The sequence below is a fragment of the Pelophylax lessonae genome (assembly GCF_965119305.1).
Source record: "Pelophylax lessonae genome assembly, chromosome: 10".
NCBI lineage: Eukaryota > Metazoa > Chordata > Amphibia > Anura > Ranidae > Pelophylax > Pelophylax lessonae.
In genome coordinates, this window is record NC_138777.1 from 161,047,584 (window position 1) to 161,072,622 (window position 25,039).

Sequence of the window (25,039 nt, forward strand, 5' to 3'; positions counted from 1 at the left end):
TAGGCCTGAGACTTGAGTCCTTATTGCGGACAAAAAAGAGTCCTGCTGCTGTGGAAGAAGTGGAAGGTCTAATAAAACCTTTTTCCAAATTCTCATCCAAATAGTCTTTGAGATGGGAAAGTTCATCCTGTGAAAGAGGATAAACATGACCGAACGGCAATTTGCTATTTGGGAGTAGATCAATGCTACAATCATAGTCTCGATGGGGAGGTAGTGCTTGAGCATTTTTCTCAAGAAAAACCTCAGAGAGATCCTGATAACATAGTGGTGCAATCTCATCTGTCACCACAGACAGGATCTTCCCGAAAGACGGGAGGTTACACGTACCCTCGCAATAGCAAGAGAGGAAGGCCAGGGTCCGTTCCTTCCAATCTATGGTTGGTTGATGTGTGTGCAACCAGGGAAGTCCCAACACAATGGGAAAGTGGGGTGAAGGTATTAGATCGAAGGTAGTGGTCTCCATATGAGACCCGTTAGTAGTGACTAGGAGTGCCTGTGTCTGATCAGTGATCGGACCAGAGGATAAAGGAACACTGTTAATAAGACTTACTGAGACAGGTTTAAGTTTAGAAATAATAGGAACTTTATTTAAAGCAGCAAAACGTATGTCAATATAATTTCCACAAGATCCTGTGTCAATCATGGCCTTAGTAGTAATCCTGTTCTGGTCCCACTGTAATGTTAAGCAAACAGAAAGGTAAGGGTTAGTGATTGAAGTTGTCAATCCCCCTAGGAGGACATGTGAACACTCACCCTTCTTTTTGTAGACTAGGGGACAGACGTTTATCTTGTGATCCGGGGATGCACAGTACAAGCAGAGATTACCAGATCGTCTTTTGGCTCTTTCCATAGTTGATAGAGGTGGGCGTATGGTTCCTACCTCCATAGGAACGGGGTCAACGGCCGAAATTCGAGAAGAACTGGATAATGGCATTCCCATTTTCTCAGCCTTTCTTTCTCGTAGTCTTCTATCTATGGTGATACTGAGTTGTATCAATGCATCCAGGGTTTTTTGCAGATCCGCTCGGGCGAGCTCGTCTTTAACGGCCTCTGATAGGCCAAGCCATCATATAGGCTAGTGAGTTCTGCTAGGAACAAGGCATAGGAGTTGAGAAGCTGGTCGTTTTTCTCAAAAAGAGAGTCTGCCCAGGCCCGAGGATCGCCTGTTAGGTAAGAAATAATAGTACAAACCTTAATGTGATCAGTAAGGTAGGTACGGGGTTTTAGCAAGAAAAGTAACTCACATGCGTTTTTAAATTCGTGAAATTTTTTGCGATCGCCTGTAAATACCAAAGGAGGATTTATTTTGGGTTCAGGGGACTGAGCAGAGGTAAGTTGTGTCAGTCTAATTACCTGCTGCGACAGAGCCTGATTGTCTTCTTTTAATTCAGCAAGTGCGTGTATTAACGCAGTTACTTGCTGTTTTAATTGTGTCATCTGAGTGGTTATTTCTGCTGAATCCATTTGTGGTTCGTTCAATCTGTAACGCTCCTGCGTTTTACGTATGATGTGGATTTTCAGCTGCAGAAATATTCCACTTCAGTAGTCATGTAGAGAAACGCTGAGACACCATTCCCAACTCTCAATGACTCATCATGTGTGGATGATCTCAATTCAGCAAGTAAATACACACACTCAATAAGATGTTTCCTAGAGTGACTTATGTATATAGTAACACAGTGATGATAGGCTGAAGAGACAGGTTGGGTAGAGATGGTAGATGACAGACACTTGAAAGGAAATGTTCTTGGAAGTAAGATAGTAGCAGATGGGATGCAGATAGGTTTAGCAATCATGTATGGTAGTAGATGACAGAGTAGCAGGTGGACATACAAGAGAGATCAACCCAGTGCAAGAACAGGTGGTAGTAGGCTCAAGAGCTAGCAATCTTAGATAATGCATATGTAGTAATAGTCCTTAGTATGCAGAGCTAGATAGTGTAAGCTTTAGTATAAAGGTTATAGAGGTTTCCCCTGTGGGGTACTTATCACTAATAGCAATGTAGCAGAGGAGAGGTTCGGCAAGAGCGGATGATCCGGTAGCGGGATACAGGGATCAGCGCAGCGTGGTTCCGACAGCGAGGTATGCTTGCAAGCATGTGAGCTTCAAGACAGGTTAGCATCAAGGCACAAAGCAGTTTGAACGAACACATGTGAGTGAGAGCCGGCGATCTAAATAGCCATCCAGTCCGGCGCTCAGTGATGACAGCATCAGTCTTAAAGGTGTATGCGCACCTTACCAAAAGAGAATGGTGGGGCGCATACACTTATGAAAGAGTAATTAGGGTACCCAAAGGTACCAGAACATTACAGGTGGGAACAGCAGAAAAGAACAAGTCCCCAAGGCCAAACACAGCCAACCAGGCAACATAGGACTCATCAGAACAAAAGAGGAGGCCCACCTGAAAACAAACAGTAAACACCCTCAAGGAAGGCCAAAAGCCCTCCAAACAGCAGCTAGCAAAAAACCTTGCGGCCGAAAAGAGGCATCTGCAGATGCCAGCACATCCACCTCATAAAATGTAGCAAAGGTGTGAACAAACGACCTGGTAGTCATCATATAACCTTATGCACAGATGCCTGTATGGCCAAAAGCCCAGGAAGCACTAGCCGCCCAAGTAGAAAGCGCTGAAACAGGGAAAGGTAGGACCTGATCCATAAATGAGGAAGCCTGCACCACCGACTGTCCGATTCAGCTGGAAATAGTCGTAGCAGACACAGGCAGCCCTGTCCTTGGGCCATCCGTGAGCACAGAGAGCTACTACGGGAAGACTCAGTAGTCGCCAAGTACCCCTCGAGTGCCCGAACTCTATCCAGAGTATGCAGCGCACATCCCGTTGGATGAGGGGGCTCAGGACACAAGATGGCAACACAATGGCCCCGTGCAAGTGAACACTAGAAACCACCTTCGGAGAGAAGGACGAATCTGGACGAAGTACCTCCTGGCCCCAGATAGGGAGAATGACAGGACAATGTAGCCAGTGCCGACACCCCGTGTGCAGAGAGACAGCAACCAAGGCCACCTTCTGCAATAAGGTAAGCCGGGGATACCCACGATACTCACAAAGGAGGGTCTGGAAGAACTGACTGCACCAACCAAGGTCCCCAGTTGGCGATGGAGGTCGCACCGGAAGAACTAAGTGTCGCACCCCCTGGAAAAAGGTATGCACCAGGGAACGGGCGGCCAACGGCCTGTGGAATAAAAATTATCAAAGCCGAACCTGACCCTTGACAGTACTCAAGGCCAACTTTTGATCAATCCCCCCCGTTGAAGGAAGCCAAGATCCGGCCACTGAGCAAGAGCAAGGGTGAGTCCAAGAAGACTCCCACCACGCAATACGCGACTTATTCATATGATGAAAAAAAATAATCATCGCTTTACGCAGGGTGGGAATCACCAAAGCAGACAACCCCCTGTCCTTTGACACCTGGCTTACAACAGCCAAGCTGGCAAGCCGTCAAACGTAAAGCCGGATGGGAGATCGGCCCCGGAGAGAAGAAACCCAAGGAGCGTCAGTGGCAAGCCTGACCAGGTCGGCCTACCAAGCTCGGCGAGGCCATTCCGGAGCCACGTGAATGACTGAAATCCCTGCAGCCTCGATCCTGCGAAGGATTCTTGGCAGCAACAGGAGAGGAGGAAAGGCAGACAGCAGCCGACACTGACCTTGGCCCATCCGCGAGCACTCTCGCACGACCATCCGGCGTCAGCCTTGCACAGGTGACCACGCCAAACAGCTTAGCATCGAACATGTTAAAACTAGCGAATGTTCTTGCCCATGACAGAACCCATGAGACCACCATTGCACCCGCCAGTGGGTCCCGGGAGCAGGCCACGACCTCTGCACTATCCTGTAGATGCGATGCCAACATGCCCATGACATTTCCAGTGTGCCCCCAAATGAAGGCACAACTGCTGGAACGACTCCGGATGAAGGGACCATTGCCCTGCATCCAGGGCCTGTTGACTGAGGCAAACCGCCTACCAATCGTGTTGTTTCCCCCACTCGAAAGGGAACAGCGGATAGAGCCGGAACAAGGCACTCTGCCCAACGAATAAACATCACTTCCAAGGCAGCAAGGACACTTTTGGTGCCCCCATGGTGAATGACACAAGCCATGGTCCGAGGCGTAGTCAATTGAAAGTGCACCGGACAGCTGCAGGTGCCCGATCCAGTGAACTAGACAAGCTGGATCACTCTCAGCCCCAGGACAATAAGCGTTAACCTGGATCCTCAAGGGACCATACTCCCGAAGCAGCAAACATGCCAAGGACTCCTCCCCACCCGGACAAGCTTGCATCCGTGGTGACAATTGTCCAGTAGACAGGGAGGAAGGATTCCAGAGCAAGACTCCCCGGGCACCCGCCCCAGCCGGATCCGCAAGTCCAGAGAGTTTGGATTCCAGTCGCCTTCGAGAAGGAGTGCCTCCTGGGGGATCCCCAGAGGGATTGAGCGAAAAGGACCATCTTGAAAAACAACACCATCAGTCCCAGAACTCGCATGCAGGTCCAAAGGGAAGACCATGTGCGGAACAGCAACAGCCGACCGCAGTCTAAAGTGCCAAGAGTTTTGACCCCGGGGGGAGAAACACCCTGACCAAGGACGAGTCCAAAGTCTGAGTCAGAAAGTCCAGTCTCATGGAAAGCACCAGGGATGATTTCTGAAGGTTCAGAACCCACCTGAACTCCACCAGAGTTCCCACAGTGACAACCAACTTCATTGTCAGCACCATAGGGGACTCCAAACGGAGAAGCGGAGCAGCCAGGAAACAAGGGCCAATACGCCCCGCTGCCGCAACAGCGCCAAGACAGGAGCCAACACAGCCGTGAAGAGCCTAGCAGCATAAGTGAGACCAAAAGGTAACGCCACAAACCAATAGATCCTTCCCCACGGCAAAAAAAAACGGAGAACCCGTAGCTGTCCAGAACATAACGGGACATGAAGGTAGGCAGCTTGATGTCTATGGAGGCCAGGAAGCCCCCTGACGTAGAGAAGCCACCACCGTGCGAACCAATACCAACTTGAATTTGTGATCTGCACGGAACCAACAAAGGACCAGTAGGTCCAGCTTGTTGAACCAGAAACTGAACTGCCCCACAGAGCGCCTGTAAACGATCCGGAGACAGCCGTACATTCATTGGAAGGGAAAAACCTTACCAGAAATAACCGGATTAAAACTCGATATTGCAACTGGACCGCATGACCTCCTGAATCCAGTCAGCCTGGAATCCAAGCCAGCCGCAGGCCCTCGACCCCCTAGATGGGGAGAGGAAGCACCTTCAGGCTGAGTAGGCCTTGTGTGCAGGTCTGGAAAAAACCAAACCCATGTACGCCAGACCAGGGTCGTCTGGAACCCACGTGGAAGTCAGGAAGGACTTTGCCACATCGACTGTCCCCGAGGGACGAAGAAACTGTTTGTGAGCCGAAAGGGAGGAACCCCGACTGCGACGAAGGCCCTCACCCCTGACAGCTTGTGTCATGCAGGGCAGCGCCAAACAGGCGATCCTCCTGAAAAAGGAGATCCATTAATACCTTCTTAGAAGTTTGATCCGCAGACCAACACTCGGTCAAGTAGACTCCGGTTAGCCCCTGCCAAAAACAACCAGGTGTTATACAAGGGAGCCTCGACCAGAGCGACATCGCAAACAAAATGCAGCCCCTGCGCCAGCTGGACCAACAGCTCCCCCAGAGCAAGAGGGACATGCCCCACACCAAATTGCGGTGTTGGGACTCCGCCCATCAGGCAGAGCCTGCGTGGCAAGGGCAAACAGAAACACTGTTCCCAGTGCAGCTACGCCAGGGAAATATCAGTAATAAGTGATGCTAACTTCTGAACCCCTGATGAGGTCACCTTTGACGAAATGTACATTGGGAAGAGCTGGGGCATACATCACCACCCATGCATGCTGGATGGTGGCCATTTTGGATGTGGGCATGTGCAGAGATGTATACAATATTGTTTTTAACTTTTGGATCCTGTAAGTGCAATTTTAATAAATTGGATTTTTCATTATCGGCATTTACATTATAGATAGTGTGTTTACTCTTTGCATGTCTAGTCGGAACCCATTGCAAGTCTGAGATTGATACTGGGTTACCCATTGTAATAAACCTGAAGGGTTTATCCCCGCTACGTGGATCCCCACTGAGCAGGCAGATGACATGTCCGTCTCCACTCACTGTGCAGAGACGGACCTGTCAGAGTCCTGCTCTCCTCTATGGGGAGATCAGATGAAAATGTACAGCCTGTCTGTTTTCATCCGATCCGATCTGCCAGACGGATGGAAAATAGGACCACCTCTGCATTTGGCAGACAGGATCAGATCGGATAGCGGTGGGTGTCAGCAGACTTGTCCCATGACATCTACCGCTCCATAGGGGTGACTGGATGGTCCGATCAGGTCCGCCTGAAAAACTGACAGGCCGACCTGATCGGACAGCCCGTGTGAAAGGGGCCTTAGAGTTGAAGAGCAAGGGGGTGATTTATTGTGGCAAGACTGGATGGTTGCAGCAGTCAGAGGGATATTCAACATCATGATGTTCTTGACCACGCTATAATTTGAGGGTCAAGCTAGTCTGGTAAGCTCCCATGGAGCACTGTGTGTGGTGTAGCACCTGCATGAATAAGAGTTAACATCACTTATTACCAGTGGCGGCTGGTGAAGTTTTAAGATGGGGGGCGCAAGACCCCGCCCTTCCATTTTGACCCCTCCTATTTCTCAGAAGCCACACCCCTTATAGACTCCACCCATTTTGTCCCCTGTATTTTGCTTGCGTGAACCAATTCTCCCAATATATCACATATTAAGGGGTCCATCAGTACTAGTATATCCCATAATAGGGAACAGGGGCCCTATTATGGGATATACTGTGAGAGACATCCTATTATGGGATACATGGACTGAGAGTGGCACAAACCCCACAGTACAGACCCCCCCAGCACAAACCCCTCAAGCACAAACCCCTCAAGCACAAACCCCGCACAAACAACTCAAGCACAAACCCCACAGTACAGGCCCTCTAGCATAAACCCCACAGTACAGGCCCCCTAGCACAAACCCCACAGTACATGCCCCCTTCAATATAGTGACCAGTATAAATGCCCCCTTTCAATGTAGTGACCAGCATACATGTCCCCAATGCAGTGACCAGTATACATGTCCCCAATGCAGAACTATGCGTGCGTGCCTCCAATGCAGTGACCACCAGCGTACATGTCTCCAATGCAGAGCTATGCATGCGTGCCTCCAGTGCAGCCAGTGACCACCAGTATACATGTCCCCAATGCAGAGCTATGGATGCGTGCCTCCAGTGCAGCCAGTATACATGTCCCCCAATGCAGAGCTATGCATGCGTGCCTCCAGTGTAGCCAGTATACATGTTCCCCAATGCAGAGCTATGCGTGCATGCCTCCAGTGCAGCCAGTATACATGTCCCCCAATGCAGAGCTATGCGTGCGTGCCTCCAGTGCAGCCAGTATACATGTCCCCAATGCAGAGCTATGCGTGCGTGCCTCCAGTGCAGCCAGTATACATGTCCCCAATGCAGAGCTATGCGTGCGTGCCTCCAGTGCAGCCAGTATACATGTCCCCCAATGCAGAGCTATGCGTGCGTGCCTCCAGTGCAGCCAGTATACATGTCCCCCAATGCAAAGCTATGCGTGCATGCCTCCAGTGCAGCCAGTATACATGTCCCCCAATGCAGAGCTATGCGTGCGTGCCTCCAGTGCAGCCAGTATACATGTCCCATAATGCAGAGCTATGCGTGCGTGCCTCCAGTGCAGCCAGTATACATGTCCCACAATGCAGAGCTATTCGTGCGTGCCTCCAGTGCAGCCAGTATACATGTTCCCTAATGCAGAGCTATGCATGCGTGCCTCCAGTGCAGCCAGTATACATGTTCCCCAATGCAGAGCTATGCATGCATGCCTCCAGTGCAGCCAGTATACATGTCCCCCAATGCAGAGCTATGCGTGCGTGCCTCCAGTGCAGCCAGTATACATGTCCCCCAATGCAGAGCTATGCGTGCCTCCAGTGCAGCCAGTATTCATGTCCCCCAATGCAGAGCTATGCGTGCATGCCTCCAGTGCAGCCAGTATACATGTCCCCAATGCAGAGCTATGCATGCATGCCTCCAGTGCAGCCAGTGACCACCAGTATACATGTCCCCAATGCAGAGCTATACGTGCGTGCCTCCAGTGCAGCCAGTATACATGTCCCCCAATGCAGAGCTATGCATGCGTGCCTCCAGTGCAGCCAGTATACATGTTCCCCAATGCAGAGCTATGCATGGGTGCCTCCAGTGCAGCCAGTATACATGTCCCCCAATGCAGAGCTATGCGTGCATGCCTCCAGTGCAGCCAGTATACATGTCCCCCGATGCAGAGCTATGCGTACGTGCCTCCAGTGCAGCCAGTATACATGTTCCCCAATGCAGAGCTATGTATGCGTGCCTCCAGTGCAGCCAGTATACATGTTCCCCAATGCAGAGCTATGCATGCGTGCCTCCAGTGCAGCCAGTATACATGTTCCCCAATGCAGAGCTATGCATGCGATGCGTGCCTCCAGTGCAGCCAGTATACATGTCCCCCAATGCAGAGCTATGCGTGCGTGCCTCCAGTGCAGCCAGTATACATGTCCCCTAATGCAGAGCTATGCGTGCGTGCCTCCAGTGCAGCCAGTATACATGTTCTCCAATGCAGAGCTATGCATGCATGCCTCCAGTGCAGCCAGTATACATGTTCCCCAATGCAGAGCTATGCGTGCGTGCCTCCAGTGCAGCCAGTATACATGTCCCCCAATGCAGAGCTATGCGTGGGTGCCTCCAGTGCAGCCAGTATACATGTCCCCAATGCAGAGCTATGCGTGCGTGCCTCCAGTGCAGCCAGTATACATGTACCCCAATGTAGAGCTATGCGTGCGTGCCTCCAGTGCAGGCAGTATACATGTTCCCAATGCAGAGCTATGCGTGCGTGCCTCCAGTGCAGCCAGTATACATGTTCCCCAATGCATAGCTATGCGTGCCTGCCCGACTGAGAGCAGTGCACTTACCTGTGAGTCACGGCGGCTTCTCCCTCTCCTCTTCTTCGTTCGGCGGCGGGAAGGTGAGTGGCGCTTCTCCCTCTCGGCCTCTTCTGCGGCGTGTGACGGGCGGCGGGAAGGTGACCGGCGCCGGCTTCTTTCAGGACTGGACTCCTCTTCGGCCGCGGGAAGCTGACCTTGCGGTGATGGTGAGTGACTGATGCATGCACCGGCACCGCCCCCTTTGCGACGTTAGAGGCGTCACAATCTGGAGACTGGACCAATCACAGCCAGGATATCACGAAAGTGGGGGTGTCCAAGCGCAATGACCTGCGCCCAGATTATGCCCCCAGAAGGCAGCCAATCGGCGCCTCTTCTGGGTCGTAAACCCCCCCTCCCCCCCCCCCATAGCCACCACAGGCCGGCGAATGCAATTTTTTTTTTTTAAACTTTATTTTGTTCTTTTTGTAATTTTTTTTTCTTCTTTTTAGGGGGGGCTGCACCCTGGCGCCCCCTATGCACCAGCCGCCACTGCTTATTACTGACATTTGTGAAGAATATTGGAGCTGGTATTTTTTTTATTCACTTGGATCTGGGACTTCTTCTGTATTACCTTTTTTACATATATTCACTTTCATGTTCATGGCTATTTTTTTTGTCACGCCTATATTAGCACAGGATATACTACAATTTTGCACTTACGTGTCTTATCTGGCTTTGCACTTGAATGCAAAAAGTTTATTTTTCCTCTTTTTTAATATTCACATATTTACAGTGCCTTGCGAAAGTATTCGGCCCCCTTGAACTTTGCAACCTTTTGCCACATTTCAGGCTTCAAACATAAAGATATAAAACTGTAATTTTTGTGAAGAATCAACAACAAGTGGGACACAATCATGAAGTGGAACGAAATTTATTGGATATTTCAAACTTTGTTAACAAATAAAAAACTGAAAAATTGGGCGTGCAAAATTATTAAGCCCCTTTACTTTCAGTGCAGCAAACTCTCTCCAGAAGTTCAGTGAGGATCTCTGAATGATCCAATGTTGACCTAAATTACTAATGATGATAAATAGAATCCACCTGTGTGTAATCAAGTCTCCGTATAAATGCACCTGCACTGTGATAGTCTCAGAGGTCAGTTTAAAGCGCAGAGAGCATCATGAAGAACAAGGAACACACCAGGCAGGTCCGAGATACTGTTGTGGAGAAGTTTAAAGCCGGATTTGGATACAAAAAGATTTCCCAAGCTTTAAACATCCCAAGGAGCACTGGGCAAGCGATAATATTGAAATGGAAGGAGTATCAGACCACTGCAAATCTACGAAGACCTGGCCGTCCCTCTAAACTTTCAGCTCATACAAGGAGAAGACTGATCAGAGATGCAGCCAAGAGGCCCATGATCACTCTGGATGAACTGTAGAGATCTACAGCTGAGGTGGGAGACTCTGTCCATAGGACAACAATCAGTCGTATACTGCACAAATCTGGCCTTTATGGAAGAGTGGCAAGAAGAAAGCCATTTCTTAAAGATATCCATAAAAAGTGTTGTTTAAAGTTTGCCACAAGCCACCTGGGAGACACACCAAACATGTGGAAGAAGGTGCTCTGGTCAGATGAAACCAAAATCAAACTTTTTGGCGTCAATGCAAAACGTTATGTTTGGTGTGAAAGCAAAACAGCTCATCACCCTGAACACACCATCCCCACTGTCAAACATGGTGGTGGCAGCATCATGATTTGGGCCTGCTTTTCTTCAGCAGGGACAGGGAAGATGGTTAAAATTGATGGGAAGATGGATGGATCCAAATACAGGACCATTCTGGAAGAAAACCTGATGGAGTCTGCAAAAGACCTGAGACTGGGACGGAAATTTGTCTTCCAACAAGACAATGATCCAAAACATAAAGCAAAATCTACAATGGAATGGTTCACAAATAAACATATCCAGGTGTTAGAATGGCCAAGTCAAAGTCCAGACCTGAATCCAATCAGGAATCTGTGGAAAGAACTGAAAACTGCTGTTCACAAATGCTCTCCATCCAACCTCACTGAGCTCGAGCTGTTTTGCAAGGAGGAATGGGCAAAAATTTCAGTCGCGATGTGCAAAACTGATAGAAACATACCCCAAGCGACTTACAGCTGTAATCGCAGCAAAAGGTGGCGCTACAAAGTATTAACTTAAGGGGGCTGAATAATTTTGCACGCCCGATTTTTCAGTTTTTTTATTTGTTAAAAAAGTTTGAAATATCTAATACATTTTGTTCCACTTCATGATTGTGTCCCATTTGTTCATTCTTCACAAAAAATTTATGTTTCAAGCCTGAAATGTGGCAAAAGGTCGAAAAGTTCAAGGGGGCCGAATACTTTCGCAAGGCACTGTATATTAGCACAGGATATACTTTAAATATTGCATATAGGTGTCTTTTATTTATGTGCTGCATTATTTGTGAAAAGGTCTGAGAATATCTGGTGTCAAGATATTGTGCTAGCTGCTACAATGTAGTCTTGCTATAACTAGCGCAGATTTTTTTCCCCCTCTCTAAAACTTTGACTTTTGACACAAGCTTTAGAATGCAGGAGACACTTTTGCAAAACTTGCGCCAGGGTCTCTCTCTCTGTACGCCAAAATAAATGTGGTGCTAATGAGCTCCACTTCCGTAAAACATGATATTTAATTTGGCACAGGCTTAGTGCTACAATGTAAAAATGGCACATTTAAGAACTACCTGAACTTGGTGCACATGTTACTGTCAGAACCAGAAGTATCACAGATGCTTTTGTGAATTAGGAGCAACAAATTAACAACAGAGGTTAACAGCAGAAAAATGGTGCAGCAGATATACTGAATTCCTTCCATAGTGTTCTGAGGAATAAAAAGGGTGCGTGAGCTGCCTGAACAGGCTTAAAGGATAAGTCCAGTCAAAACCTAACTAATGCTAAACCTGCTCTTTGCCACATTCCATGACTATTCTAACTAACCCTGTAAAGCAAAAAACACTGTACTTACCTTTTCTGCACACGATCATGTCCGGTGTTCATTCAGGAATCTGGAGTGCATCCTGCCCATGGTGGTCCTGGAGTACATGCGAGAGTGCCAAGATGGCAGAGGGGCCTTCCTCTCCTTCCATTTCCCATCTTCGTTTGTGTACCAATATAGTGTCCAACAATGCACTTCTGGTTGCGTGGTAATATGGCGCCGGAACCAGAAGTGGCATGAGGCACTTCTGGATGCAGGGTTTCTTTTTCCCAGCCGGCCTGATGGAGCAAGTGGGGCCGGATAACCGCCACTCCACATCCACCAACCGGCGGATTAAAACTGTGGTCTTCCCTTCCCAGGTGGCGGCAGCAATACATTTGGCAGGTTATTGTTATTACAAGCTCTGCAAACGTGGACTTCCTGATGCTGTGGATGGCAAGAAACACCCCTGGAGAAGATGGAGCACCCAATGAAGCCGATCCATTGGCTGCATCCACTTCTAACACTGCCCTTTGGTCTCCCGGAAGCCACAATAATGTTCACAAAGATTATGGCTGAGGCCATGGCCTTTTTTCAGTTACAGGGAGTTCTGATTGTCCCCTATCTGGACCCTTTTCTAACTGCAGCATGAAAAGTAGTTAAAAGATCTAGCATTGATACTTCAGACCCTCGAGAAGTTGGGCTGGAGGATAAATTTAGAGAAAGTCGATCTCCCCGCTTCGGAGTGGAGACTTGGTGGGCCCCCTTGCCGGCCATGTGGTAGATGCCGGCGGGTGGTCCAGCGCCACCCACCCCTCCACTCGGGTGGGTTGCGCTGGACCACCCTCCACACGAACGGTTGTTTACACTGCATTGCATATGAATGCATCAAAATGGTCGTACAGACGACATACGAACCCAGGTTACATTACTTGTTGTTGATCCGTGATAGTCTGTTTTGCATATGGTTGTTCCCTGTGCTACGTAGACTGCATTTCTTTTACTATCATGCGATTGTTTGTAGTGTTGTTGTTCTTAATTTTTTATGGCATACCTCTAAATAAAGAATTTAAAAAAAAAATTTAGAGAAAGTCTGTCTGGTTCCCTCTCAGATTCTGTCGTTTCTAGGTTACCAGTTAGACATGTGCAGCACTGTCCCCGTATGGCTTGCTATATGATGACTTGTTGGGCCTGCTCTGATTACCAGCAGACAGTCACTTTGTTGTAGTTTAGAGGGCTGCATTGGGTGCGGGCTCCCTCTGGACCCGCAGCTTATCTCGCTGGAGCGGTTGGTTTTCCCATTGCTGCGGGCGGGTGTGGGAGGTCAGGAACTTTTGCGGGAGACCCGCGGGGAACTCTATGACGTAAGGACTCACTGTACTTGTGCATGCTCTCCCCGCAGCTATGGTTCCTTTCTTCCCCAGCGTATCCAGTAACCAACGCTGATACAGTGCCAGACCGAACCATTACACAGGTAAAGGAAGGGGGCAAAGAAGAAAAGTCTTCCCTGACCTTGCTCCGCCAGCTCTCGTTACTCTTCTCGGGGTATGGTACACTGAATGGGGAAGGAAGGAACCATAGCTGCGGGGAGAGCATGTGTGTAATGGTTCGGTCTGGCACTGTATCAGGCAACATTGTATGATGTGGTTATTGGCTGGGGAAGGAGAAGGAGGAACCAAAGCTCCAGGGAGAGCATGATGAGCCTCTAACTCTAAGACCTCTTTTCAGCATCATTATAATATACAGTATTATAAGATAAGGGCTTTGACTGCAGATAAGGGCCAGCACTGGACTGGATCTCATTGGGAGGTGAAATCATTCTGCACTGATTTACTTACTGTATCTCTGGCAGTAATACTTTGTAGAATGACTTTCATTCAATCCAATAGATGACAAGCCAGGTTTAATCTAGTTCAGCTTTTACAGAGTAAATACACATATTTTTTTCTGATTTGCTATATTTCTCTTTGATTTGCCAGACTGAAATTTATATCATGTGTAAATTACCCAAAGGCACTGTGCATCTGCTTCAAAACATCACTGTTTTTCATGCACTAAAATGCAAATGAGGCCTCATTTTTAGCCTATATTACTAGTGAAGAGAAGACCACGCTAAGTGCATGAGGAGTGATACCGGCTACCGTGGGAGTGAACATTGGGGGAGTTATCTCTGCTAACAAAAACAAACAGTTTTTGATTGTTACTAATTGAGCTTAGCGCAGCAAAACGCCTGATATAACGGTGTAGTAGAGATGGAGTCAACACAAAAAGTTGAGAAGAAAACTAAAGTGGCTGTTTACTTGACAAAATCAAAGCAAGGCAAGTCAGACATCTGGAAACAATTCTCAATTGTCACTGAAAAAGATGGGAAAGAGTTAAACTTTGTAAGTTGCGATAGATGTAAAAAGGTGTTAGTTTACAACGGACATAAATCTGGCACCTCTGCCCTGAGGCGACATACCCGAACAGTTCTCTCTGGTCAAAGCAAGCTCTTGTTTCCCCATAAAACATTTCCTGCTCACGTTAAGAAACTACAGAATAATGTGCACTTTGCTGCAAAGACATTAGACCGTATGACTTAGTTACCGGCAGTGGCGTAGCGTGGGGGGTGCAGCCGGTCATCTCGCACCGGGCGCAAAATTTAGGGGGGGGGGGCGCAAAATTATTCTCGAGGGTCTGTGCTGCAGCTTGTTGCCTCCCCCGGACCCCTACACCTCCGGTGAGGCATTAGGGCATTCCTCTCAGCGGCACTCTATTGCAGCTCCCCCTGCCCCAGGGCTCAAATGGTCCAGTCTGTCCCTCTGGTGCGGCCTGTGAAACAGCGGAGGGGAAGGGTCAGTGTTCGGAGCAGTTATGGCCATGGGAGAGGTGCAGTGGCTGCTAGCTGACCTCCCGACAGCAGGGATACCAAGGAGTGGCTAAAATACTGCCCGCCCGCTGCTGGGGACAACTCAAATGTTCGATGAGGCAGTGGAGAGGTAAGGAGGATGATGGATCCACCATCTGCATCGTACTGTGTGTGGAGGATGGGGGATGAGTAGTGCAGGAAGTAGGTGTGTAAGGTAGGTCAGTGTATGTGTCAGGTAGGTTAGTGTAGGTGTCAGGTAGGTTAGTGTATGGGTCAGGTAGGTCAGTGTATGGGTCAGTTAGGTCAGTGTATGGGTCAGCTATGTACATGTAGGTGTCAGGTAGGTCAGTGTAGGTTAGTGTAGAGGTCAGGTAGGTTAGTGTAGGGGTCAAGTAGGTCAGTGTATGGGTCAAGTAGTAGGTTAGTGTAGTGGTCAGTGTAGGGGTCAGATAATGTCAGTGTATGGGTCAGGTATGTCAGTGTAGGTTAGTGTAGGGGTCAGTTAGGTTAGTAAGGGGTCAGGTAGGTCAGTGTAGGGGTCAGGTAGTAGGTTAGTGTAGTGGTCAGGTAGTAGGTTAGTGTAGTGGTCAGGTAGTAGGTTAGTGTAGTTGTCAGGTAGGTTAGTATAGTGGTTAAATTTAGGTGTCAGGTAGGTTTGTGTCAGTGTAGTGGCCAGGTAGGTCAGTGTAGGGGTCAGGTAGGTCAGTGTAGGGGGTCAGGTAGGTCAGTGTAGGTAGGTCAGTGTAGGGATCAGGTAGGTCAATGTAGGGGGCAGGAAGGACAGTGTAATGGTCAGGTAGGTTAGTGTAGGGGGCAGGTAAGTCAGTGTAATGGTCAGGTAGGTTAGTGTAGGGGTCAGTGTAGGTAGGTTAGTGTAGGGGTCAGGTAGGTTAGTGTAGGGGGCAGGTAGGTCAGTGTAATGGTTAGGTAGGTTAGTGTAGGTGTCAGGTAGATCAGGGTAATGGTCAGGAAGATCAGTGTAGGTAGGTCAGTGTAATGGTCAGGAATGTCAGTGTAGGAATCAAGTAGGTCAGAAATACTGTACTAGTGGAAGGGAGTGCTAAAAGTCCAGGGGTTAGGGGGTGCAAATGACTTACCTTGCCCCGGGTGCTGACAACCCACGCTACGCCCCTGGCTACGCCCCAGGAAAGGCTTTGTTGACATAGTTCAACACTTTGTTAAAGCAGTCGCTAAATATGGTACGTTTGATGTGAGAGATGCTCACATCCAACCACTGTGGCTAGACATATTGAGGGAAAAGCACAGGTCTGTGGCAATGGAGATAAAGCCCATCATTGAGACGTATGGGTGTGCTATTACAACAGATATATGGACTGAGGATTACCATAAAACTTAATTCATATCCAGCACCATTCACTACACAAACAATGATTTTGTTCTTGTTTCCAGAGTATTGTTTGTGGCTCAATTCGAAAACAGCATGTCAAAAACAGGAGAGAACATTAGAAACTTGCTGTTCCAGAAACTCGGTGCATTTGGAAAAGACACGTCACTGTTTGTTGGTCGTGTTGTGTTTGTGACTGATCACTGAGCCAACATAGTTGCTGCTCTGCGTGGGTACACCAGGCTGAACTGCAATGGGCATATCCTGAACGTCATCCTGTCCAGCGCATTTGCCCCAGACGTGTTGGCCAAGACACCCGATCTGTTTGAACTGTTGACCAGTGCAAAAAAACTGGTAAAATATTTCAAACATTCAGGACTGCAGACCAGCTTGAAAGACATCCCTCAAACAATCCATCGAGACCAGGTGGAATTCAAATCACGATATGCTAGATTCAATAATGCAACAGCATTGGGAGATCTCCACATTGTTGATGGCCAATAATCAGTATGAGAAAATTGCACAGATAAATTAAAACAGTTTGAAAACAGTCGTTGCGTTTCTCAAGTTATTAAAAGAGGCTACTAACGACCTCGAGTCTGAAAACTCCTCTCCAAGCGCATCACTTGCGCTGCCATGGTCTGTCAAACTCCTTGAACACTGCCAAGCAGTATCCCTCGAGCCTGTGCTCTCCGAAGTTGCCAGTGTGTGTGCCTCACGTCTGGAAGAACAGATGGGCACTAGTGACACATCAGCAAATCCCCTCCACATGATCTACAGAATTGCAACTTTCCTGACTCCCAAAATGCGATTGATACAGATGTTGTGCCCAGATGCAAGAGATGGGGGGCCGGATTTAAAGAAACTGCAGCTTCAAACATCTATGACGTGTTTCAGTTTCGCCGCGTTCAAATCAATTAACTGGCGCTGCGGCGAATTGGCGAGTAAAACAGCAATAATGAATTCCGCCGTCAGCGGGATTCACTTACGATCGCGGCTTCGCCAATTCGCAAACTTATGTCTTCCTGCTTATAGCAGTTTCACATAGCGATGTGGGCTAGTGGATTAGTGCACACATCACATGTCTGTAATTCATCTCCCTCTGCTGTAGGTTCGAGGCTTACCATCTCCACCTACTTTTTTTATTTTCTTTTTTTGTTTATATTGCTAAAATGGAACGGATTACATCATATATATTGCTAAATAATGTTACACTCAGAAGCGCTTGCAAGCTTACACCATTTTAAGTGTTTTTTTGATCTTGTCTGTGTGTCGAATCGATCTTATGAAGGAAAGTACCAAAGGCAAGTGACCAAACCCCTACCCTACTTCAGGGCAAGATGAAACCTCACAATTTTACCATGGTCTTCTTCCCACATTCCATACAATGTTTAGTTCTTTAGCTATATGTGCTTTTTAGCCTTAACACACTCCATTTTTTCCACCATACAGCTTTATTCTGCACAATAGCTAAGTGCTTTGCAACTTCACTGCAGTTCACAACGTCATGGGTTCAAATCACATCACTACACTTGGGATCTCTTTTCACTCTCATTTTTTTAAACAGTTTTTTTAAACTATCTTGAATTTGGGGGGGGAGGGGGGTGTCCTACCCAAATTTCAAGCACATCAATGGAAACAACACAATTTTGATTTTATGAGTGTGGTCCTAGTTTTATCGAGATGCAATTCTTTACATATTTACCATGGTTCTTACAATTTCTTGACCAATAAACATAGGTGTCTGATATTGGACTCTCTCCATATTTCAACAACACAGGCCCTCATAGTCCAACACTACATTTGCCTCACACCTCAACACAACACTGATACATCCCTACTCTACATTACAACCCCTCACATCACCAGTACAAGCAGCATGCAAAGTGCAAAACTCCGGCCTTGGCAGCTTAATGGGCCATACACTAACAATTTGTCTAGACTTTTTCCTGTAGACTTAACCAAACCATATAATAGAAGCTCAAACCTCAACACTTTCAATTTGGATGCAATCAGGCAGGCCCTTGCACTACATAGAAAATGTCAATCGGAAGGATAAAGTCTTCTCTAAATCTTACAGTGTGGATGGCCCTTTTGTCTGTAGGCACCCACACAAAACAAAAAAACACATGTTCAATTCTAATGTATTTATTTATTTGAGAATGACAGCAGAAGGAGGGATGCAGCAAAAGAATATTGTCACTCTCCAGTCCGTGTGCCTTTACAGCGCCAGACCACGATCTTTGCTCCATGGCTACGGGATTCTGATGTCTTCCACAACTTCCGGCAGAGTTCAGAATCCATTCTGCACCTCTACCAGCTCATAGGGGACAGGCATGGCAAGGTTGCTGGGCAGCTTCCAAGCCACTTTCGAAGTTCCAGGGTGTTCATGTTGGTCATTGGCCATGTGCCTTACCAAATATCCACTGACCACAAAAGAAAATGAGTGGAGTCCATCAAGGTGGGTTTCTACCACCTACACCCGCAAGCAGTACCACTCCTGGAAAAATAAAACAAAGGATAAGACATTTCATTATGAAAATCACATCTTAATGCCTGTTTGCTTCATTCTGAACTTCATTTAATTTCGACATCACGAGTGAAATAACACATTTTATGCCAACTTACACAAACCAGAAATCATTAATGTAAACATTTGAATACACACCTGTGACGCCAGACAGCCCATCACCACAGGCTTCCCATGGTACGTGCCATGATTCCAAGATGTTGATGTTCTGGAAAATTACAACACCATAAGATACCAAGCAGCCGTTCATGTTATCAATAACTACACAGGTGGCATAGACACAAATAAACACCTGCCAGCTCTTCTCAGCCCTTTACACTATTCACAATACCAACATGTTTATGGTTAGAGGTGCATGTTTTTGCTCAAGTAACACAATTTTACCAATGTTGACTACACTTTATCTACAATGGCAAGTGTCATTGGCAGATGATAATCACCCTCTGTCTCCCTGTGAGTGGCACCTCTGCTAACTAGCTAATTAATACACATGCCCTATCTTGACCGGTTACAGTACTTACATGTAAAGTGGCTAGCAACCAGGGTATTCCGGGTGGCCATACCGGCAGCGGTGCTCCGCCGCCTGGGGGCCGCCGGCTGACGGACCTCTGGCTCCCTCTCCTCCGTCAGCTCCCAAGAATCATCCCGGGCAACGCACATGTTGTGCAACACGCAGCACGCCAGGATGATCTTGGAAGCCTTTGTAGGAGAGTACAGGAGTTCACCCCCAGGCCGGGCCAAGCAGAGAAACCGGGACTTGAGAAGACCTATGGTCAACTCAATGATACTCCGGCTTCTCCGCAAGGCCCTGTTGTAATTCCTCTCTGCTGGGCCCTGGGGGTACCTGATTGGAGCCATCAGCCACGTCAGCTGCGGGTAACCAGCATCCCCTGAAAAATAAGAAAAATATACATTAGTTCTTCCTATCATGTGACTTTAGATGACTCCTCAAAATGGGAGACAATTAGGCATTTTACTAAACAACCTGCTCGTCTGTTTGCAAAAAATCATATGAAACATCTCAACTCTGTCTAACTGCCTAAATCACTAATACAAATGGGAAAAAGGACACACAAAGTGGTGGGTTTCTCTTGCAAGTTACAACTTGGCCCCTATTCTGTTCCTATTACATTAGCCTAGGTCTTACTTCTGGAATATATCTGCAACTAGAGTGAGGAAACCAATATTGACTCACTTATGCAAAGTACTTTGGGGATATGGCAATACCATTGGAATCATTTGTAGGTTTTCTTTGGGTGGCTAGAGGACACCATTTACACATTGGTTAACCACCTTCATTGGACTCAAAGACAACTTTGCAAATCTTTCTTTTGTGAGCTGCTAAGCTGCTGATCTGGTTGTGTGTGAACAGCCTGACAACTAATAACACATCCATTTTAGGTAGGCTTTGCTTAAATCAGGGTGTACACCGATGTAGCTTATTCCTATGTCTATGTAATCTTACAGTTTATGTTGTTAAGACAAAATACTTTACCAATAAGCCACCCTTCGGGCATTTGTCCACTTTCAAACACCTCGTACAGAGTACTTGTTCTTAACATACTGGAATCATGGCACGACCCTGGGTGACCAGTGTTGACACTCATGATGCGCTGTTTGGCGTCACACACTAATTGGACGTTCACAGAGTGGTACTGCTTGCGGTTCCGGTATTCACTTTCGTGGCTCCTTGGGGGCCTAATGGCTATGTGGGTGCCATCGATTGCCCCTAGGATTTGCGGCATGTGTGCCCGCCGGTAGAAACCCAACTTGACTTCATTCCACTCATTTTCATTCTGTGGCCAGTGGATAAAATTGGGCACTATATCCACTATGGCATTAATGACCAACATGAACACCCTTGAAACTGTGGGCTGGCTAATGCCCATGATACTTCCCGAAGTGGCTTGGAAGCTGCCACGCCCTAAAATATACAAAGTGGCCAGCAATCTGGCCATGCCGGGCACCGCATGGCCGCGCTGTGTGTCCGGGTCAATTTTCTCTGCTATGAGCTGGTAGAGGTGTAGAATAGTTCCTCGCTCGAGCCGGAACTTCCTCCTGACATCAGAATCCCGCAGCTTGTCCAAATAGATCCTTGGAGCAAAAATGCGTGGCTGGCGAGGTAAGGGCACACGGACTGGAGGTGCTGCTGCTGGAGGTGCTGCTGCTGCTGCTGCTGCAGCTTCCCCACCTTCTGCTGCCTCCTGTGCCAGGGCCTCCTCAAACAAGGCACCAATAAATGCCAGCATTGCACCATCTAATGCGTCTGGGATATCGTCCTCCATTTTGAACGCGCAAATTCGCGAATGCGCAGATATATATAGAAACGGCCGCTAATTATCACACCTGTGAGCCAGCTATAAAAGGAGCACATGGCCAATATGGCTGCTGGATGTTATAGATCGATGTTTCTTATGTGCTAGCAAGACCCTGTGACCCACAACCTACATTATCTGGAGGTAAGACAATTGTATCTCTCTCTCCCAAAAAAAAGGAAGGAGACAATTTGTACTTATCTTGGGTGTGCTTAAGTTGTCTATGGTGAATCCCCTCCAACCCACAATAGCTTGGGAACCCCTCAAGTGTCTTTTAATCATTGGCAGTTGGCCCCATGTGCATGTGGTTTGGACATGTGTTTTCTCATGTTTGTTAAAGGTGTGCAGTCTAGATTTGGCATCTAAACCTGCCCCCTTACCTTCCCAGCTTCCAAAGACACCATTTTTGCTTTCCTGATAACTGTAATTTATTATGTGCACGTATGTAGGTCATGCGATTTCTCATGTATGTTTAATGTTTGCAGCCTCCTTTTGCCTATAAAGGATTACACCACCACCACCACCACCACTGTGTTTGTGACATTAGGTAAGTGTTTGGAGGGCCTCGTGTGATTTGTACCCCTATGCGTTTTCTTATGTGTTTTTTTTTTACATTTCTTTGCAGCCTCTTCTGCTCTTTAACACCACCACCACCACCACCACCACCACCACCACTGTGTTTGTGCCATTAGGTAAGTGTTTGGAGGGCCTCGTGTGATTTGTACCCCTATGAGTTTTCTTATGTGTATTTTTTGTACATTTCTTTGCAGCCTCTTCTGCTCTTTGCCACCACCACCACCACCACCACCACCACTGTGTTTGTGCCATTAGGTAAGTGTTTGGAGGGCCTCGTGTGATTTGTACCCCTATGAGTTTTCTTATGTGTTTTTTTTTTACATTTCTTTGCAGCCTCTTCTGCTCTTTGCCACCACCACCACCACCACCACTACTGTGTTTGTGCCATTAGGTAAGTGTTTGGAGGGCCTCGTGTGATTTGTACCCCTATGCGTTTTCTTATGTGTTTTTTTTTTACATTTCTTTGCAGCCTCTTCTGCTCTTTGCCACCACCACCACCACCACCACCACCACCACTACTGTGTTTGTGCCATTAGGTAAGTGTTTGGAGGGCCTCGTGTGATTTGTACCCCTATGCGTTTTCTTATGTGTATTTTTTGTACATTTCTTTGCAGCCTCTTCTGCTCTTTGCCACCACCACCACCACCACCACCACCACCACTGTGTTTGTGCCATTAGGTAAGTGTTTGGAGGGCCTCGTGTGATTTGTACCCCTATGAGTTTTCTTATGTGTTTTTTTTTTACATTTCTTTGCAGCCTCTTCTGCTCTTTGCCACCACCACCACCACCACCACCACTACTGTGTTTGTGCCATTAGGTAAGTGTTTGGAGGGCCTCGTGTGATTTGTACCCCTATGCGTTTTCTTATGTGTTTTTTTTTTACATTTCTTTGCAGCCTCTTCTGCTCTTTGCCACCACCACCACCACCACCACCACCACTACTGTGTTTGTGCCATTAGGTAAGTGTTTGGAGGGCCTCGTGTGATTTGTACCCCTATGCGTTTTCTTATGTGTATTTTTTGTACATTTCTTTGCAGCCTCTTCTGCTCTTTGCCACCACCACCACCACCACCACCACCACCACCACCACCACCACCACCACCACCACCACTACTGTGTTTGTGCCATTAGGTAAGTGTTTGGAGGGCCTTGTGTGATTTGTACCCCTATGCGTTTTCTTATGTGTTTTTTTTTTACATTTCTTTGCAGCCTCTTCTGCTCTTTAACACCACCACCACCACCACCACCACCACCACCACCACTGTGTTTGTGCCATTAGGTAAGTGTTTGGAGGGCCTCGTGTGATTTGTACCCCTATGCGTTTTCTTATGTGTTTCTTTTGTACATTTCTTTGCAACCTCTTCTGCTTTTTTTGCCACCACCACCACCACCACCGTGTTTGTGCCATTAGGTAAGTGTTTGGAGGGCCTCGTGTGATTTGTACCCATATGCGTTTTCTTATGTGTTTTTTTTTTTTCCTTTTCTTTGCAGCCTCTTCTGCTCTTTGCCCACTACTACCACCACCACCACGACCAAGTCTGTTTGTGCCATTAGGTAAGTGTGTTCTGTAACTGTTCACTAATTATACTGTATATGAAGAGCAATCTGCAAATCCTGTTTTTTCTGTTTTCTCTTTTGTCATTTCAGATTTAGGAGTTTGGGGCTCTTTGCTGCTGCTGGACAGCCAGATTCTCTGCCCACCTCGTGCTCCCATGGCCCCACCCACTGGAAGGATGAGAAGGGCCAGGGGGGCCAGGGGGGCCAGGGGGGCCAGGGGGGCCAGGGGGGGCAGGGGGGGCAGGGTGGGCAGATCGTCTGGCTCTGGTGTGAGGGAGGCTCCAGCTGTATCCATGAGGGAGTCCACCATCCCCATCCCGGAGGAGGAAGCCGGGGGAGGTGTTAACACACCAAGTGGACAAGCTGGCTCTTCTGACAGTAGTCCTGGAGCGGGTCCGTCCACCAGAGTCAGCTTGTCCACATTACCCCGGCTTCCCCGTTTCACCCACAATCAGTGCTGTGCCCTGGTCCACGCCTATATGGCCAGATATCAGGCGATACATGGGACCAGGGCCGCGTCTTACTCAGTAACAGAGAAGAACAGATTGTGGGATGAAATCCGGGATGCTGTAAATGCACTGGGTGAAGCACCTCGCCACCGTGACAGTGTGCGGAAGAAGGTCAACGACATCTGTGGGTCCGTTCGGAAGAAGCTAATTGCATGGGCTGCGGAGGGTCTTTATGACCGTCAAGGTCGGCTGGATGAACGTGCACGAAGTTCTCTCTGGGATTATCAATTACCTTTCTTGAACATCATAGGACCCGATACCATCTTTCCCAGAGAGGACTTAGATTCGGATGCTTTGCACCGAGGTAGGATATTATCTTGGATGTCAATTGTGTGAGTTGTTTGGAAAAGATTAACTACTATCCTATGTGTGACATTAAGAGAATGTGATACTTGCCCTTCCAATTGTCCTTTTTTTGTTTTCCCCAACCTGCAATTTGTTCATCTGTAGCACGGATCTCAGCCCCTCCACAGCCCATGCAGCTTGGCGAACCAGACGGACTCACAGGTGTTGACATCAGTGCTGACCCTCCTCCTGGTAGGTCCAATATCATACTGTGCCAAACAATGTAGATGTTTTTTTTTGGCCAAGATAGCTCATATTGCTATGTCCTTTACAGAAGATCCGCAGCAGGGAACACACCCAGTGCAGCTAGGCCTGGAGGAAGGTGTTGGTATGTCTAGTCAAATAATGTTTTTTTGAATCTTATTAACCCCATTAACACACATGTTTTTTCTTAGGAAAGAGTGTTGCCTTTTAGATGTTTACCCTGCAAAACACAGTTGACAGCATTAATGGGTGCCGTCATTAGTAGGCAGACCAAGCCTTCTTAACCTTTGGGAGGGTTTAGCAAGTGTCCTATGAGCCCAGGAAAGCACTTTTGAATGTTTGGCCTCAATGCTTCATTCATGAAGCTAGGAGGGCAATCTGGCCATAATCATTACTGACTAAGGTTATGTACTAAACATGTTTTTTTTTTTTGTTTTTAAAAGAACATCAGGCCCCTCTTGACGTTGCAGCTGGAGTTGGATCAGGAGCTGGCGACGATTCTGCATCCAGTGCTGTGGTATGTGATATAAGGGAACAAGGTGCACATGTAACATTTCAATGGTAGCATTGATTTTGGACTAGATGTGGCTTACATTGTGTGTGTTAAATTAGTGCTATGACATTCTGACGATGCACCAGCACAACAAGAGTTCTATCTTGAACATCAGGGAATTATGTTATAATTTGGTGTGCCACTAATGTTCCAAAAACATCCAGGATCTTTAAAGTCCGGCCCGTCTTTGATTTTCCAGGTCCAAATTCATGGGTATCGTTTGGTTGGGTTGTCCTCTAGCCGATTGATGGCAAGATTTTAGACAACATACGTAGATGTA